Source organism: Rhincodon typus, chromosome 17 (assembly GCF_021869965.1).
Source record: "Rhincodon typus isolate 14 chromosome 17, sRhiTyp1.1, whole genome shotgun sequence".
NCBI lineage: Eukaryota > Metazoa > Chordata > Chondrichthyes > Orectolobiformes > Rhincodontidae > Rhincodon > Rhincodon typus.
The window spans coordinates 6499478-6517218 of record NC_063348.1 but is presented as its reverse complement, the minus strand read 5'-3'; the positions used below and the strand labels follow the sequence as shown (position 1 = coordinate 6517218).

At 42.8% G+C, this 17741-nt stretch overlaps 1 long non-coding RNA gene across 1 annotated transcript in view; it reads right to left on the bottom strand.

The window, feature by feature from the left end:
* Nucleotides 1–227: 227 nt before the first annotated feature.
* LOC125485258 overlaps nucleotides 228–17741 on the bottom strand; it is an 82346-nt gene continuing 64832 nt past the window's right edge. The window contains exons 2-3 of the long non-coding RNA XR_007263994.1: nucleotides 2758–3004; nucleotides 228–451 (exon numbers count right to left, since the gene is read on the bottom strand). This is a non-coding gene — a long non-coding RNA (uncharacterized LOC125485258). The remainder of the gene's footprint in view (nucleotides 452–2757; nucleotides 3005–17741) is intronic.

The window sequence follows — 17741 nt, the reverse complement described above, 5'->3', positions numbered from 1 at the left end:
GTGAAGGAGATTGAGCCCTTGTAGGAAGTGTGATCCCAGTATGGCTAAGCACTTAAGAAAGACTGCAATGTTGATCTTTTAACTTTAATCCTTGATTTTGTTTACACTATAGTCAGAGTGACTGTAACATTTAGCTTTTGACTTTGTTCCTTATTTCTGTTTACCTTGTTCTTAAAGTTTTGTACCTAGGTACTTGGACCTAAGATGGCACTGTATGTCGCAACATTGAAAACCTTTCACTGTACTTTTGTAACCCGTGTTCGAGTACAAGTGACAATAAAGTCTCAATCTAAATCTAAACCTAAAGTGTTGAGATGCCATGATTCCCATCAGATCCATGGCAGTATAGAATTAGTGCCCACTCACAATGTTTCACATGGTCACAGTGGATTTGCTGGGTCAGATGAGTTTTCATCTTGGAGGCTCTCTTCCAGTGGTTTTTCTATAGAAACTAAGAAAGTACAGTAAATGTCACCACAATCTCAGGCAGTGCATTCTGGACCCTAACCACTTACAATATTAAAACCATTCTCCACTTTCCCACCAATAATTCTGAATAACATAATCCTATAACTTGTAGTTGCCTGTGCATCGCTGTAAACATATGCAAAATATTAACTCAGGGATCTGAACACCTGAGTTAGGCTTTGAATACCAGACTTTGTAAATATCTTTGTTGGTTCTATTTAGTTTCTGTTCACATCAAACATTGTAAACACCTCCCCTGTATTTTTAGTTAAATTGCAATTAATAGTCCAACCCCATCAAATAAAACCAACATTAAGTTAACTTCTCTTAGATAACATACAGCTGTGTCAGTGGGAATAGTCATATACGAAGGACAGAATTAAATAATGCTGTAATGTAATCATCTCTGAATACTGTCAGAATGAACCAGCTATTGTTGACCATATTAATTTGGGGAAGGGGTGGTGGTGTATGGGCATTGGATAAGTCCATAGTCTATAGAATCCCTATAGTGTGGAAGCAGGCCCTTTGGCCCAACAAGTCCACACTGAACCTCAGAGCATCCCACCCAGACCCATTACCCAAACCCACCTAAGCTGCACATCCCTGAACACCATGGGCAATTTAGCACGGCCAATCCACCTAGCCTGCACATCTTTGGGCTGTGGGAGGAAACCGGAGCACCCAGAGGAAACCCACGCAGACGCGGGGAGAATGTGCAAACTCCACACAGACAGTTGCCCAAGGGGTCATTGAACCCGGGTCCCTGGCGCTGTGAGACAGCAGTGCTAACCACTGTGCCACTGTCAACATATTCAGGGGTGGAGGAGTAAGTTGTCAAGGATTTTACCCTGTGAATAAATTAATTTCTATCAATTACAGGAGACAGATTGGGAGAACTACCCTTCTATTTTTTTTCTAATAGGAATATTCTACAGCTCTGTATGTAACTGACACAGCTCCCTCTTTGGCTACACATTCAATGTTTGTGGCAGGTGTTTGATAACTTTTGACAAGTGGGAGTGAAGTATTTATCTTCAGGAGAGTTTTTGAAGCAAATGCGTGTTCACTAAATTAAAGTTCACAAGAGGTGAAGTAGCCAGAAGTAGTCCACAATGAAATAATCTGAATGGCTTTCTCTTGCTATGGATGTTATTGAACTGTAGGGGCCCAGCCCACACACACACATTGCCTTTTGCAAAGTTAACTACAAACATAATAAGGAAAAGCCAATGAATTTGTGGACTACGTATCCACCAATAAAACAATCAATGCTACACCCACTTATTTTCTTTTGTTTTACATAAACATGCATGAATATCTGATTAAAGCTGAAATCGCATTACAAAGATAACTATAAGCAAGATGATGAAACTCTCGATGGAAGACAATTATTTCTGGTCTGCTGGATGCATGGGAATGTCATCTGTGGAATGCAACTGGTCAGGGTTGAATAATTAAGGTTGCAATATTATATTAACACGCTTAACTTGAGTTTTCCCTGATTATCTAAGGGTCAGAAAGGAATTTCAGACAATTGTCATCTTGGAAGGTTTATCAGTTATTAATTCACATCACAGAGGGTTAGATGTTTTTGGGTGGAGTATTCATGGTGCAGTTTGTATAATTGGGGATAGAAATTTAATGGTGCTCCAACTCAGGCAGCTATAGCACACACCTGAATCAAGAGCATAAGACTAAGGCTGCCCCACAAATGGGTCTCGTTAATCTTGATTGAGTGAAAGACCAGGGTTTCTGCCTTTGCAGGGGTCTAGCCCACTTGAACAAACTGAAAATTGGTCAATTTGCCTTGATCAGACGAGCCAAGAGGTCAGTTCTTTGGGGAGATTAGTTGGGTTTTGGGCATCTCAGGTGGTGGGGGTGGGGGGTGCGTGTTGCGGTGTTCTGCTCTGGATACTGTGGAGTTCAGAGATCATTCATCCTTCCCAAATGAATAGCATTGGTAGTTTTGAAAATGATTCGTTTTTTAAACAAACCACCTGTTGGTGGCAGCCTCTGCTTAGGCTATAGCAGCGACTGAAGATTCTGAATGGAACAGCCACAATCACTGCTTTGCTTTATAGAGATCGTTTAAACAGGGTAGTATTTAGACCAGTAATAGATTTCCTCATTTACGTTCTCAATGTGCCCAGTCCAGTTTCAGATGATTGCTTGGGACGACTGAAGGACCCAACTACTTCAGCAGTGGCCCCACTTGATCAAACCCGCCCACTGTTAACTTTTCATCGCTACATCTGAAAAATGGACACAACGACCGCCAAATTTTACCTCCATTTTGTAAAGAAGGGGCTTGAAGGGAATTACAGCCTTTTCTCCATTTCGTTCCTCTTCTGTTAGGATGTTGTGCAGCTGTCTTGTGAAGATATAAATCTCTTTGCTCTCTCCCCAGTCTCTCTACATGAGACAGGTACCGGTGGTAGATGAGCAGACAAGTCAGGGACTATGCTGCTTCAGTGGACTTTTGGAGACATGCTATGGCCATATGCAGTTAGCTATCCTGTCCTCTTTCAATGGCCTAGAGGGGTGTAATGGGTGAAAAACAGAACAAAACGTAATAGATGATTGTAGACTCATTCTACATTCATGAAAATGTTTTTGCCCATTCTGACTTAGCCCTGTCATTAGTAACTCCTCCTCTCTCCATTCAACTGGGGAGAAAGTTACTGTCAGGGTTTCATCAATTTTTGGCATAGACGAGGGATAGAATCAGGCTCTGCTGTAATTCCACTCTAGTCAAGGAATTAGCCAATGTTGGAGGAGTCTTGAAGTTTAGTCACAGAAAGAGAAACATTTGGCAACTCGCGTGACTGAATGTTTTAAAAAATGATTTAAAAATTCATGGGCTTGTGGGCCTTGCTGGCAATGCTAGCATATATTACCCATCTTTAGATGCATTGAGAAGCTGGTGGTGTCTCTTACTGCAATCTATATGGGTGAATGTAGTTCCACCGTGTCATTAAGATGTTGGCCTATTGACTATGAAGGAATGGTGATTTCTTTCTAGATCAGGATAGTCTCTAACTTGGAAAGGGACTGGCATGCAGTGATGTTCCCTTGCCCCTCCTTGTCATTTTTCAGGGTCGAGGTCAAGGGTTTGGAAGGTAATGTCAAAAAAAGCCTTGGTGACTTGCTGCAGTGCGTCTCATCGAGGATACCTGCACCAATCACACATGAAATAAACGTCTTGAGGCGGCAGATGCCTTGCTTTAGTCTGGATAGTAAGGAGCTTTCTGAATATTGTTCAGGTTGCAAACTTCCAGACAAGAGGTGAGTATTCCATCACATCTAATCAGACATGAGTTAGGAAAGGAGACAATCATGGCAGAATAACTGCTCTTGTAGCCACATATTATTGGGGTAGTTTAGAAAATAGTAGATTGTATTTTAAGTTGAATCATTGCTAAATCTTAAAGCTTTTGAGAAGATTTGTAGCTCGGGTCGTGGACGAGGTTGGAGACTTCCTCGCCGAGCAGGTGGGTTTAGTTGCAAACGTTTCGTCACCCTGCTCGGTAACATCGTCAGTGCGCCTCTGGTGTTCTGTCCTGTTTGTTACCGAGGCATATAAATAACAAACGGGACAGAACACCGACACTTCACCAAAGGCGCACTGACCATGTTACCTAGGAGGGTGATGAAAAGTTTGCAATCAAACACACCAGATCGGCGAGCATGTCTACAATCTCATTGCTGCACCTTGGAAAGTAAACAATTTGAGTCAGTAGGTCTCATATTATGTTTAAAAAAAATGAGAACCATGGATTATATGTGGCATATAATTTAGTGCACAGAAGGAAATTGTGAATCTGTAGTGCCAGATAAACAATCTTTACAGTCAGAAACAACAGACCTGCAGCGGCATAGTAAGCTGAGCCATTTATGTGTTCCATTCATGAAACTTTTGATTCTCTAAAGTAACAAACTGGGAAGGTCAGTAATCTGGGAACAGGGTCAAAGCCATCCCAAATGAATGAAGGACACTTCACTTGATCATTTGGTGAGAAACCTCTTTACATTGAGTTTCAACCCTGTTCCTGCAGACCATGACCCACAGCAGATAGCGATCCTCGATTTAGCAATAAGTGGGAAGTATGTTCTGCTAAGATATAAGATTGACTGAAATTGTTGCGACAAGGTAAGGGAAACTTTAATGCGAATCTGACCCATGCAATCTGAAAGGAACTTGCTATTGGGTGCAAAGATAGGTAAAATTGTTCATATTAAGCATTCAAGTAACTAATTTAGAAAAAACAAAATCTTGCCATTTTTTTAAAAGATCGTGTGAAATTGAAAATAATGTTTTATAAAACAAAATTTGCTTGATTAGTTGCAGCTGGATTTGGCCTGGTACTGGTTTTGCCATGTTAACACATCACCCTGTTCCGTGGCCAACATCTCTGTCTCAGGCTCGCTGCAGTGTTCCAGCGAAGCTCAACGCAAGCTGGAAGAACAACACCTCATTTTCCACTTGGGGGCCCTGCAGCCCTCCGGACTCAATATCGAGTTCAATAATTTTAGGGCCTAAACTCTCCCATGTCTTAGCCACATACCAGGCCTTATTATCATATGACCTGCCTTTACACCTATCCATTGTTGCTCATTAACAGTTCCCATTAACAACTATTCATTCTCCTAGCCAGATCATTATCAACTCCTTTGCCTGTCCAACTCCGCTTCTCTCTCTTCGGGCTCTATCTTATCATTTATTCCCTATCCCCTCCCTATTTTCTGCACATAAACCGATGTTTTCCCAGCTACCATCAGTTCTGAGGGAGGATCACTGGACCCAAAATGTTAACTCTGACTTTTTTCTTCACAGATGCTGCCAGGCCTGCTGAGCTTTTCCAGTAACTTCTGTTTTTGTTCCTGATTTACTGCATCCGTGGTTCTTTCGGGTTTCATTTGGTCTGGTACTGTGATGGATTGAATGGCCTTCTTCTGTACTATAGCAATTTTATGATGTGACAGAGTGAGAGAAGAATGATATGTAAACCATAGGTAGTCAAGGGCTAGGTATCAGAGAAATGAATACAAATTTCAAACAGTTAAGCCAATGTGTTCTGAGGAAGGGTCACCGGACCTGAAACATTAACTCTGTTTTCTTCTTCACAGATACTGTCAGACCTGCTGAGCTTTTCCAGCAACTTTGTTTTTATTCAAACAGTTAAACTTGGAATGATGAAGTTTTAAGAAATTCTTGAGTTCAATTGCCTTTAACCAGGCAGCCTGTAAGAATTGGGAAGAGACAGGTGGATCATAGATCATAGAATCCCTACAGTGTGGAAACAGGCCATTCGGCCCAACAAGTCCACACCAACCCTCAAAGCATCCCACCCAGAACCCATCCCCCTATAGCACTCATCCCTGAGCACTATGGGCAATTTAGCATGGCCAACCCACCTAGCCTGCGCATCTTTGGACTGTGGGAGGAAACCGGAGCACCCGGAGGAAACCCACGCAGATACGGGGAGAATGTGCAAACTCCACACAGACAGTCACCCGAGGGGGGAAATCGAACCCAGGTCTCTGGTGCTGTGAGACAGCAGTGCTAACCACTTAGCCACTGTGCTGAGGCAGATGAGAAAGTCACTGTCTTGTTTGTCATGCCAAGTGAAGGAAAAACATGAGTGAATGAAATTCTTTTGCTTTAAGACCTAGCTCAATCATATCTAATTGACTACTGGTCTCAAGCTTCCATCAGCTCACTGTACCAGATAAAATACTTACAATCAGAGAAACAGTGTTGAACTACTTGGAGTACTACACAACCACATGGTACAACTTCCACTTTGGCTGAAAGCATGTATTCTCAAACCAGGCCGGTTTGGAAAAATGTCAAGCCAAAATATGAAAAGGACTCAGTACAGAGAAGAATGAGAATAAAGGACCACTAATGAACCCCTTTCTTTGTACCAGAGTAGTCTTTCCTTAAAAAGAACAGATGAATTTTTTTTTGGAAATGCTGCTGTAGTTAACAACTGGGCAATGTGAAAGAAAACTGAGCCCCTTCAAACAAATCCACATTCAGTCTTAATGCTGGGATTTAGAGGCGTCCTGATTAATTATTGCAGACAGGTTTTGGTGTCAAAGATCAGATTAGAACTTTAGCATCCCTTCAAAAAAATTATATACCAGATAACACTGATGTTTTAACAGCACACTGAAAATGTTTCCAGATCTGCCCAATCTCATAGCATTTGGATAAACCCTTGATGCACTTTCTCATTCAAGAAAACAAAATGTTTCTTGCAAATTAAGTATCAGATCTTGGGTCAAGTCAGCACTCAAGTGCAATGAGCTGAAGAAGCTTTTGCCTTTTCAGAATTTGCTTGTAGCAAATAGTCACTACATTCCAGTTTCAATCCAAATGATTTGAATGCTTTTCAGATTACTTCCTTCATTTGCATTGTATTGGGATTAAGGAAGGCCACAAAAACAAACCCGACAGACAAGCATAGTTTGTTTGTGTTCTTGCTATTCTTTCAATAGTCCTATTTTTAAAAAAATGTCACTGTGAAATAGTACATTTTGTAAACTGATGGATCAATCTGACCAAGTAGAATACAAGGCTGATAAAGTAATTCCAGCAATTGTCCATTTTGTTGTCGGTCTTCATACTGTTTTCATTTCACCCATTTCCCCTTTAATAGATTGAATTCATCTGGCACCAAGGCAGTTTGCTCGTTCCAAATGTTGCTTCATGTCTAGCCATGTGACATTGTTTACTTTCTGTGCAGGACACTCATTTATTCAGCATCCTTCTCTCACAGTGCTTCCACGCATGATCTGCCTGAGAACAGTGGCATGGCTTTTGTCCTCATAAGCTCCGCAGTCTGTTCAAGGTAGACCCATGAGGTTTCTGCATAAACATTTTGCAAAAGCTGAACAAATAATATCAGAACTGTAGCAATTTCCTTCCTGAACCTTTTTTTTTCTCTCAAAGTTTAAAATGTTATTGCTTTCCTTAACCTACCTGATAAAATAGCTGCGTATTGTTCTGAAGTGGTTTGGCACAAAACACTGATGTGATTTTACAACTAAGCTTCTAATGCCGCTTAGGTAGAATGGTTGTTTTGGTGGTCTTTGGGACTTAGGGTAAGTCAGGCGTATGAAGCAAAAGGAAGTAAACAAGGCAACTCTTCCCACCCCCGAATGATCTTTATATACTAAGCTGCAATCTCAACCCATTTGCTTGATGGACTCCTGGAGGGAAATATAAACATTACTTGGAATTTGAGAGTTTTTGACAAAATACCAGATGATAGGTTACTTTCTAAAGAAGAATCCTGTGGAATAGGTGGACAGATCATACATTGAGTAGTAATCTGGCTTTGTTCTTAATGGGGGTAGTCATGTGTGGAGACTGGTTAATAGTGGTGCCCTGCAGGGTTATTGAGTCATCGAGTCGTACAGCATGGAAACAGATCCTTCAGTCTAACTCGTCCATGCCGACCAGATATCCTAAATTAATCTAGTCCCATTTGTTAGCATTTGGTCCATATCCCGCTAAATCCTTCCTATTCATGTACCCAGCCGGATGCCTTTCAAATGTTGTTATTGTACCAGCCTCCACCACTTCCTCTGGCAGCTCATTCTATACATGCACCACTCTCTGCGTAAAAAGGTTTCTCCTTAGGTCCCTTTTCAAACCTTTCCCCATCAGCCCCATGATCCTGATCTTTGGGCATCCTGTGCGGATGGGTGTGGGCAGTTCGGAGAACTTCTTCGTCAGTCTGTTCCTGGGCCTAGCCAGGCTGGCCTTGAACAGGTCCAGGCAGCGGTCTGTGGAGGGGGTCATAGCTGCCAACAGTCTGCCTCCCTTCTGAGGCTATGTTTGTGCCCAGGTTCCCTTGGAGAGGCTGCACACAGTGTCCACCAATACTCTGGTTGCCTTTAGAGAGAGGTGGGCACCACGGTGAGTAGGAGTGCTTTATTTCCCCTTCCAATTCCATTTGAATTTAACCCTCTCCCATTGTCCTTACCTCTCCCTCACCTTTGGTGGTCTTCATTGTGCTTAATGGGCTTTGCAACTAAATTAATCACACCCACTGCCTGGACCTGTTAATGGAAGAACTCAGCAAAATTAAAAAAAAAAACCTGTTCAGAGATGTTACAGCATGCCTCTGGAGCAGGTGGAGTTTAAACCTAGGCTTCCTAGTTCAGAGATAGGGGCACTACCACCACACCACAACAGTGCACACAAACTCAGCATTTTGTTTCTTGTTTTTCAAATTCAGAAGTGCTCTTGGAACACGTTTGTTTACCCCATCAGCAGATCATCCATGGTATCTTTTTCGTCTATCGACCATCAGCCATGTGTTTCCAATTTACTCATGAAGAATGACAGTTAGCTATCGCATTATTGGGGCTTAAATCATTTCATTCAGCAAAATCACGTCAAATTCCCTGGTGGCAGTGTTTGTAATTTGCTCTGAGGTGATTTTTAATTTGGTGGTGTGAAAACAAAAGAGCTGAGATTCTCCTCACTGGGGGAATTGGCTTCTGGACAGGGAAAGAATCCACAAAGGAAAGATGGAAACTGATATTTGTACTAAACGATAGGTATACAACAAAACTGTCAGAGATTCACTGCCACATTCAACATATGATATCAGAATGCGAAACAAGGTATATCGAGAGATCCTGAAGATGAGGAGTGTCAAAATGGTTGTTGAAGGAAAATAAAGTACTCAGTTGTATAACTAGGACATTTCTGTATAAAAACAAAACAAACTAATATTGTCGTTTGTAAAGACTATAGTTAGTCTTGTAGATACTGTTTTCAGTTTTGGTCCTTCATGTGGTAAATAATAAAGGATCCAGAGAATATTCAAAGGAGATCCTGAGAATGATCCCTAACTTAAACACTGTTGGATCCCATTGGGTTAGATAACTGGATCTTTGTGTTGAAGCAAAAGCGAGAGTTACAGGAAGATTTAATTTGTGTCAAAACTAATGAGATCCTCAACTTTGATTCAAATAGTTTGTCCTTGTTTACATTGTGAAGGCATGGTGGGGTTTATGCGTATAAGCTATGTACCAGGATAGCTTACAGTTGTTATTTATACACATGCAGTGAGTTGTTGACACATGGAAGAAGCTGCTGTCGTAAGTGGTCGATCACTAGAACAGTTCGAAAGGAGTTAATGAATTTCTAGGAACAATAGTTTAGCACAATTTTAACCTGATAAGGCAGGAATGAGCCAGCAGTCAAAGTGGATGGCGAGGGTTGAAAATAGTGACTTAAAATATATATTAATCTATATTAATTAAGAAAGGGGTTGCTTTCATTGGGGAGACAGGAAATGAGTTATTTGCCTCAGAATTCCCAGTCTTTGATCTGCTCTTGTAGCTACAGTATTTATAGGGCTGGTCCAGTTCAGTCCTCTCTCAAAGGTAACCCCCTCTGGATGTTAATACTGGTTGATTTTAGTGATGCAAACTGGAAATCGAGGGGTGACTGTTAGGTTCTCTCTTACTAGGAATGTTTTTTTGTTTTTGCCTGGCACTTGTGTGGTACGAATAATTCTTACCATTTCCTCAGTCTAAACATGAATGTTGACCTGGTCTTTCTACCTTTTTTGGGACAGACCGCTTCAGTGTCTAAGGAATTGCTGAGCCTTGTGCAAGCATTGGCCAATTCACCCACACTGATCTTATAACGGAGGGAAGGCCACTGACGAAGCAGCTGAAAACAGCACATTACCCTGAGGAAGAACTACAGCAAAATTGTGGTGCTGTGATGATTGGTCTCTTACACCACACCAGCTGCAATTATATTAGATATGATTCCAGTCAGTGAAAAGATGTTTTTTTTTTCCCATTGACATCAATTTTGCTGGGACTCCTTGATGCTGCAGTCAGACAAATACTTCTTGAAGGCAAGAAGTCCTCTTGAGTCCTCTTGAGTTCAAGCCTTTTGTCCAAGCTTGAAACAAGACTGTATTGAAACTCTGGGAGAACCCAAACTGAGCATTAGTGAGCAGATTATTCCTGCAAAAGTGCCACTTGATAGCACTATTAATGTCGCTTTTCATCGCTTTGATGATTGAGTGGAGGCTGCTGGGGTGGTAATGAATCAAATTGAATTTGTCTTTCCGATTCTAGACATGGCACACCTGGGCAATTTTCCACATTGTTGGTTAGATACTAGTGTTACAGTGTGCAGATAGCTTAGGGTCATAGAATCATAGAGATATACAGCATGGAAACAGACCTTTCGGTCCAACTTGTCCACACCGACCAGGTATCCTAACTTAATCTAGTCCCATCTGCCAGCATTTGGCCTATATTCCTTTAAACTCTTCTTATTCATATATACATCCAGATGCCTTTTAAATGTCGTAATTGTACCATCCTCCACCACCTCCTCTGGCAGCTCATTCCATACACACACCACCCTCTGTGAAAAAGGTACTCCTTAGGTCCCTTTTTAAATCTTTCCCCTCTCGCCTTAAACCTATGCCCTCTAGTTTTGCACTCACACACCCCAGGAGAAAGACCTTGGCTATTAACTCTATCCATGCCCCTTATGATTTTATAAACCTCGATAAGATCACATCTCAGCCTCCGAAAATCCAGGGAACATAGCCCCAGCCTATTCCACGTCTCTCTGTAGCAACCCTGGCAACATCCGTGTAAATCTGTTCTGAACACCTTCTAGTTTCACAACATTCTTCCTATAGCAGGGAGACCAGAATTGCACGCAATACTCCAAAAGTGGCCTAACCACTGTCCTGTACAGCTGCAACATGTCCTCCTAATGTCTGTACTCAATGCACTGACCAATAAAGGCAAGCATATCAAATGTCTTCTTCACTATCCTGTCTACCTGTGACTCCACTTTCAATTGTCTATGAACCTGCACCCCAAGGTCTCTTTGTTCAGCAGCACTCCCCAGGACCTTACCATTAAATGTATAAATCCTGCCCTGATTTGCCTTTCCAAAATGCAGCCCCTCACATTTATATAAATTAAACTCTATCGGTTGTTCCTTGGCCCATTGGCCCATCTGATTAAAATCCTGTTGTACTCTGAGGTAACTTTCTTCGCTGTCCACTGCACCTCCAATTTTAGTGTCATCTGCAAACTTACTAACCATACCTCCTATGTTCACATCCAAATCATTTATATAAATGACAAAAAGCAGTGGACTCAGCACCAATCCTTGTGGCACATCACTGGTCACCAGTCTGAAAAGCAACCGTCCAACACCACCCTCTGTCTTCTACCTTTCAGTCAGTTCTGTATCCAGGTGGCTAGTTTTCCCTGTATCCCACGTGATCTAACCTTGCGAACCAGTCTACCATGAGGAACCTTGTCAAACGCCTCACTGAAGTCCATATAGATCATGTCCACCACTCTGCCCTCATCAATCCTCTTTGCTACTTCTTCAAAAAATTTAATTAAGTTAGTAAGACATGATTTCCCATGCACAAAGCCATGTTGACTATCCCTAATAAGTCCTTATCTTTCCAAATACATGTAAATCCTGTGTCTTAGAATCCTCTACAACAACTTGCCCACCACCCATGTCAGGCTCACTGGTTATAGTTCCCTGATTTTTCCTTGCCACCTTTCTTAAATAGTCACACAATGCTAGCCAACCTCCTTGCTTTTGCCGTGTCCAGTGCCATCAGCCATATCTTAAGAATGTGTGGAGCCATCAAAGTGGCTCTGGACTGGCATCCGTAACGTTGGGGATCTGAGGAGGAAGCCGAGATGGATCATTCACCGAGGACTTAGGATTGAAGACTTTTGCGATTGCTTCAGCCTTGTCTTTTGCACTGATGTGCTTGACTCCCCTATCACTGAGGATGTGGACATTTGTGGACTCTTCCCCCCTCCTTGCAGTCCACTACTATTCACAACTGAATGTGGCAGGAATACAAAGCTTTGATCTGATCTGTTGCTTGTGGAATTGCTTAGCCCAGCCTATTACACAATACTTCTGTTGCTTGTCATGCAAGTAATCTTTGCCCAGGATGAAACTTTGATTTCAGGTATGCCTTGTACTGTTTCTGGCATGTCCTCGTGCACTGTTTATACTGAGCCAAGGTTGATCACCTAGCTTGAGGATCATGGTGGAATGAAGATCTACCAAGCCTTGTGGTTACAACTTGTGGGTGAATACAATTTTGCTGCTGCAGATGGCTTACAGTGCTTCATGGATGCCAGTTTTGAGCTTCTAGAATTGTTCTGTATCGATCCTATTGAGCGCAATGATTATGTCATGCAAAAAAGTGGAGAGTACGCTCAATGTGGAGGTGACTTAGTTTTCAAATGGACTGTTTGCTGGTCAATACTGCATGAACAGATTCGCCTGTGACTGGTAGATTGGTGAGGACAGATGTAGGAAGCTTTTCCTTCATTGTTGGTTCCTGCACCAGCAATCTGGCATCCACGTCCTTTCAGGCTCAGCCAACTCCATCGGTAATTGTTCTGAAAAATCACTCATGGTCACGGGCATTTAAATCCCTTCCCAGAGTACACGCGCAAATTTCAGTAATTCCTCCAAGAGATGTCTGATATCCGGGAGTACTCATTCGTCAGTTGATGAGTGAGGGAGACAATAGATTACAATTAGTAGGATGTTTCCCTGCTCATGTTTGACCAGACGCCATTAGGTCTGTGTTGAAGACTTCCAGGGTAACTCACTCACCATTCAGTCATCACCATTAGAGGGACAGGACTTACCCAGGGATGGTGATGATTGCCTGCGATGTTAAGACTTGATGACTATGACTACGTTGGACTGTATCTTGACATATTTGTGAGACCGATCTCCCAATTCTGGTATCAGACTTAATAGGGTTTAAAGGGCCATGTGTGCTGTTGTCATTTCCAGTGCCTAGGTTTGATGTCAGGTGATACACTCAGTGTCACTCTTATTTGACTTTTCTGTGGTGCTTTAGTAGAACTGAATGATTTTTTAGATCAGTTAAGAGTTTACATTGTGGTTGGTCTGGAGTCATATGTAGACCAGACCTGGTTAGAATGGCAGATTTCCTTCCACTCGGGAGTGAATTCCTTCCATAATTTCCTGAAGGACAATGGTGAAACAGATTTTTTTCTTAAATGACGTTCAGTGATAGTGTCATGGCACCATTTCTGAGATTAGCTTTCAATTTCTGATTATTTTTAAATTAATGAATTGTATTAATTGAATTTAAATTCTACCAGCTGCCATATTCTCCCAACCACTGGGTAGAAATAGACAGCAGCAATACCCAACGTTAAAATCTGAGCTGTTGCCTGGCAGGTCCAGCTCACCACATGCTCCTTCAACCTTCTGTCTTGGGCACCAATCACCAATACCTCAGGGCACACTCCTTGGGCAGTGGTTCCATGTATTTCCAGTGCACAGACATTGGCATTGGATTCATCCCAGCCTCTCTGCATCCTCATGATCCCATTACACTACAGTTTTGCACTCACATGTGCACTGGCACCTTGCATTGTAATGCAGGACATTTACAGGTTGGGACCGGCACCCGCTTTGGGGATTAGATTGGAATTCTCCTCATGGCTATCTTAGCAATCATTCACTTTGCACCTACTTGAATACTCCCAGCACCTCTGCCTTTCCTTGCCTTTATGTTCTTTGTCCCCTCAGCCAGAGACAATAGGTACACAATACTTCTAGCTTTTAGCATAGACATAAAGCCAATGTCCTTGGCATGGTTGTCAGCAGTGATCAGGTAAAGGGTTGGACATGTTGCTGTAAATTACTGTACTACATCAATCTCACACCTGCAGAGTGTGCCAGCAATCTATGAGATAAACACCCTGCATAAGCTTCATCCAAATGGCCATGTCTTAAAATTTAATGGGAGTAGTTGTCAGACAAATCAAGCAAGACAGCTTTCAGTCAGAAGCCCAGCACAGTAAGTCAAGGAGAGCATACACTTTTGATCCAGGGTTTGGACATGGTCAGTCGGGTCTCTGTATCACTGTAGTATGTGGAGTGTACCACAGACAGCTCTGCAGGTCCAGATCGGGGAGTCGTGGTGTGTCAGTCAGACAACTGCACAGAGATAAGTCAGGGGCTCAGTCACTCATCCATCAGGACTGTCCATCAAAGGATTTGCAGTCAATTCTGGGGGTCAGCTCAATGGCAGTAAAAGGGGTTATCAGGGGCTACTGCTCTCATAGGGAAGTTGGGGAACTCAGTTGTGGGGATTGGAGGCATCATGCTGGGATGCTGAGGGACAATAATTGTGAAGGACACACTTAACATATAAGGGGAGGAGACAATAATGCAATTTGGTTACTGTAGAAGGATTGGTCATCAATGGTCACCATCACCCTGGCCTTATTGAGGAGACAGTGAAGCACAATGGCATGACTAAGCTGGAGGGCTGAGGTTCAGAGGATAATGTTGACGGATGAAATTGTAATTGAAAGAGATATGTGGGAACGTGTGGAAACTCAGTACTGATAATGTTGGCAAAGCACGCAAGTAAGAAAAGAAAGTGAAGGTTCGGAGGCCCCTTTGATTACCAGACTGAGCCTGAAACACGACCTGCGGTGCCTTCTATACTCACATGATTTGTAAGTGCACACTGGAAATGAAAGATGGCTGTCACCACAGCTAGAGTGGACAAAGTGAGTGCTTTAATTCTACCTGAGCACACGGATGGTGAGTTATGTCATGTCCTTCGAGGGCTAATTGCATTAATCAAGCACTTTCACAGTACAGGTTGAAGACATCTGTAGTCATAGCACCTTGTATGTGGAATGGATACAATGTCCAACTGTGTGCGATACAAATTCTGATCACTAAATCTTAGCCATGTCATTGGTCATTGAAGATTGAAGATAGTCATCTTGGTGAAGCAGAAGTAACCAGGGATGATCCTAAAGGTGGCACCTGAGGGCCACAATTCATAAAACTAACCCAAACCTTCCATAGGTGGCACTAGGGCATGGAGCCGATTCCCTCTCAACTTGAACTGTAAGTGTTTGCCAACATGCCCTAATATGCATTGCTGCTCCCTTGACTAACGTGGGTGTGGTGAGACAGTATAAGTAAACTTTCAGCATTTACAGTGTCCAAAACTGTATTTGAATGGCATATTTGTGCTACATACATGGGAATATGGTCACTCTGTCAAAGGTCCATTTACATACATTCCATGGCCCTCCTTATCAGAGTGCTCCATGTTCCAACATATGGAGGACTGTGTTAAACTATTATTTATGGTGTGAATGCTGACTGCTTATTTTACTAAGAACCAGTTCTGTTTTTGATATTCTTCGCACAGGGCTCATTGGAAGCATGATCAGTGGATCCAGCCACAGTAGGGATTATTGTCACAGGAAGAGCAATTGAGGAACAACAGTGTGTTAGAAAGCCCAGCACCAGCAGCAACCTCCAGCAGATGCTGAACAGCCTGCAATGTGAAGAAGTTTCAGCCGAAGGTTTCTTCAGGCTATTCAGGAGGGCCAGAGTCTATTGTTTTTGATGCCATTCCATCAGATGAGTGAGGTGCAATGTTGCTGTAGTCTGGGGATGTTCTAAGACACTATCACAGACTATGCCAGCTGCTGGAATGGGACCTGCGACATGAAGGAGTAGGTGGCCATGCTATTCCAATGGTCATCAAGGTGATGGCTGTGTTAAACTTTGGTGTAACTGGTTACTGCCAACAATCCACTGGAGACCTGTGTGGGATCTCTCAACCCTTGACCCACAAATGTTTCAAGACTGTTACCACTACACACCAGCCAGATCGCACCACTCCGTGTCATTTCTCTGCGACGGGGTCAGTGCTGTAGCCTCGGCAGTAGGTTTTGGCAACAGAGCTATGATCCCCCAGGGACAGGGCGCTATAGACTGTACCCATGTCACATTGACAATTCGATTGTGCAAGTCATCTGTGATCACAGATCCATTTAGATTCACAGAGTCAATACAGCACAGAAACAGACCCTTCGGTCCAACCAGTCTACGCCAAACATAATCCCAAACTAAACTAGTCCCACCTGCCTGCTCCTGAGCCATATCCCTCCAAATCTGTCCTATTCGTGTACTTATCCAAATGTCTTTTAAATGTTGTAATTGTACCCACATCCACCACTTCCTCAGGAAGTACATTCCACATGCGAATCACCCTCTGTAAAAAAGTTGCCCTCATATCTCGCTTCTCACCTTAAAGATGCGCCCCCTAGTCTTGAAATGCCCCATCCTAGGGAAAAAAGCAACTACTATTAACTCTATCTAAACCCCTCATAATTTTATAAACCTCTATAAGGTTGCCTCTCAACCTCCTATGCTCCAGTGAAAAATATCCTAGCCTATGCAGCCTTTCTTTATAACTCATTTCTTAGAAGTCGGCAGCAGGTACTCTGGGAGATGCCATGATGCTTTGAGAACTCTTGCGTCTGTGCTTCATTTCAAGGGCCAGATGCCTTACAAGGATGTTTACTGGGAGATAATTGTTATCTCCTCTGACCCTGCCTGAAGACTCCATTGTATAACCCTCTGACTGAGGCTGAGTATAGATTCAGTGCAGCCCATTCTTCAACCGGGGCTATCATGGAACAGACAATAGATGAGGTTCTGATACTTTGCCTTTTTGGGCCAGGGGCTTTTGCACGATGATCCGGAAGGAGTTTTCCACATAATCCTAGCATGCTGTGATCTGGATCAGGAAAAGATGGTTATGGTGGACTCTGAAGAGCTGGAGAGAGTGGCGGCAATCTTCTAAGGAGGAAGACGAGGATATCGATTAAGACAAACATCATCTTAAACATGATAGAGTGGCTGCAACATCAGGTGCGACAAACCGGTTACAATGGATGAGGGCTGGGTGCAGTGATCACTTGTTGACTGTAACTTTGTTACTGTTTGAAAGGCAGGCAAGTTCCGGCGTTCCCAGAAGCAAATGCAGCTTGTGTTTGGTTTTTGTTTTGTTTGCTGAATCAAAGCGGATGTTTCGAAGATTTTGGAGGCTTTCTAAATTGGCCCCGATGAGAAGCTGGCATACTAAAGTGGGCATTGAGGAAAGAGTAGCGCTCCTTAGACAAGGTTCTGAGGTGGGTGAGGCTAAGGATGGGCATGCTGTGCCACATGGGTCTTAAATAGCAATAGATTTACAAATGTGCACTTGTATTTGCAATGCCAGCTGCGTCAGCTGTGCCACTATGTGCCCTGAGAGGCATCTATTTTTGATTCTCCTCCCTCAGTATGTGCACAGTGAAGGACACCCCTGAATGGCAGTTCTTGACCGTAGCTGGACTTTAAAGGTAGT